This window comes from Bison bison, unplaced genomic scaffold (assembly GCF_000754665.1).
Source record: "Bison bison bison isolate TAMUID 2011002044 unplaced genomic scaffold, Bison_UMD1.0 scf7180017864371, whole genome shotgun sequence".
Lineage (NCBI taxonomy): Eukaryota > Metazoa > Chordata > Mammalia > Artiodactyla > Bovidae > Bison > Bison bison.
The window spans coordinates 7,779,360-7,781,417 of NW_011494943.1; positions in this window are offsets into that span (position 1 = coordinate 7,779,360).

Here is a 2,058-nt window from a genome sequence, read left to right on the forward strand (position 1 = left end):
TTTTTTTAAAGTCAGATCAATGTTAGTGCTCTAGTCAAAACTGCCACGGCTTCTCTTTTTACTCAGACTAGAAGCCTTCCTCACAATGGAAAAAATCCTGCATGCTATGCCTCTCATGTTCTCTCCTACCAATCTCTTTGTTCATTCAACTGAAGCCGTACCCCCTCCTTGCTTAGGGACACAGACACACTCCTGCTTTAGGGCCTTTGCACTGGCTGTTCCATCCGGAATTCAAGTTCCTTAGATATCAGCTAGGCTAGCCCCGTCTCCTCATCCAAGTCTTTGCTTAAATGTTACCTTCTTAATGAGGTCTGCTTGACCACCCCATCTTCAATTGCACCATTACCACCACTCCAGTACTCCTAATTCCCTCACTCTATAATTTACTTTTCCTGCAAGTACTTATCAACTGAATAATAACTTGAGTTACATTTATTGTCTCTCTCCCCTGCTAGAAAAGAAGCTCACGAAGGGCCTTGGTCTTAGTAGAGCTCACTGGTAAATCCTGAGGACCCAGAACAGTGCCCGGAAATAAGTAGGTGCTCTACAAGTGTGTATTGAATAAATTAATGGCAAGCATCTCAGAAAAACGAACGGTTGTTATCTTCCTAATCCATGAATAAGCAGGCAGGGCAGAGGTGTAAATAAGGTTTTCTTACCGAGAGGAGCAAGCAGCTGGGCTCCTGAGGCTGAGGTTCTGGGTGAGGGGGAGTGGAAAAAGGAAGTTTTTGACTAGGACCCCAGGAACAGGACTGGAGAAGGAAATGGCAACCCACTCCAGTAGTCTTGCCTGGAAAACCCAACAGACAGAGGAGCCTGGTGGGCTACAGTCTATGGGTCGCAAAAGATGAGACCCGAGTTAGTGACTAAACAGCAGGAACAGGGCAAGGAAAAGTGAAGCAGAGGTTAAGCTGCAGAAGGTGGTGATGTTCAAACCCAATTTTAAAGTTATATAGAAATAGTCATGATTCCGGGTCACAAACTTTTGATGCTTAGTATGTCAACATCTATCTGAGGGGCTTCCCTCATAGCTCAGTTGGTAAATCATCTGCCTGAAATGCAGGAGACCTGGGTTCAATTCCTGGGTCGGGAAGGAAATGGCACCCCACTCCAGTATTCTTGCCTGGAGAATCCCATGGACAGAGGAGCCTGGCAAGCTACAGTCCATGGGGTCACAAAGGGTCAGACACGACTTAGCGACTAAACCACCACCATGTCAACATCATAAATAAATATTTAAGTGTTTTTGCAACTTAAACACCCTCCTGGCTATCTCAGAAAACGCTGCTGATGCATATCAATAACTCTGCTGTGGTTGGTTTGTTTAATTTGGCTGTGCCCCTCTTCGATGTGGCACGAGGGATCTGAGTTCCGTGACCCTGGCCGCCTGCACTGGTGTGGAGTCTTAACTACAGGACCACTGGAGAAGTCTCAGTTCTGCTGTTTTGTGTTTCCCTTTTATTTCCCCTTGTTGGATATCTGGATAGAGTAAGGAAAAAGAGAAGACTTTGATTCATTCAGATTCTACCAACTGGCCTCAGGTCTCACACACACACCTCCCATTCTCATCAGAGCCCTCTAGAAGGTGTTATTAGCCCATACTGTAATATTGAGGAAACGGAGGCAGGGCGCTGGGAACGGAGCCTGACACACAGGAGATGCTCAGTAAACTTTTACTGGACTGAACCGGAGTGGGAAACGCTCAGTGCGGGAGAGAAGGGAACGAAATCCTTCCACCTTTCCCTCGTCTCTTCCCTGGGGTTCCTGTGAGGCGCGATGCTGCTGGGAATTAAAAGCGGGAAGAGGCGTGGAGCACGCGGCAATGGCATCCCACTCGCCAGGTCGGGAAAACTGCAGCCCTCTACCCAATCCGCCCCCACTCCTCGTTACCCCCACATCCACACCTTAGGGGGCACCTGGAACTCTCTGGAGGACGCCTGCCAGCCTGCCCCGGGAGGTCCGGCGCGCCCGCCAGGCTGCAGAGAAGCACAGAGGCGCGCCCACAGGTCCCAGCGGTCGGTTCCTCCGGCATCTGCCCCGGAGGCCGGTTCGCTGCTC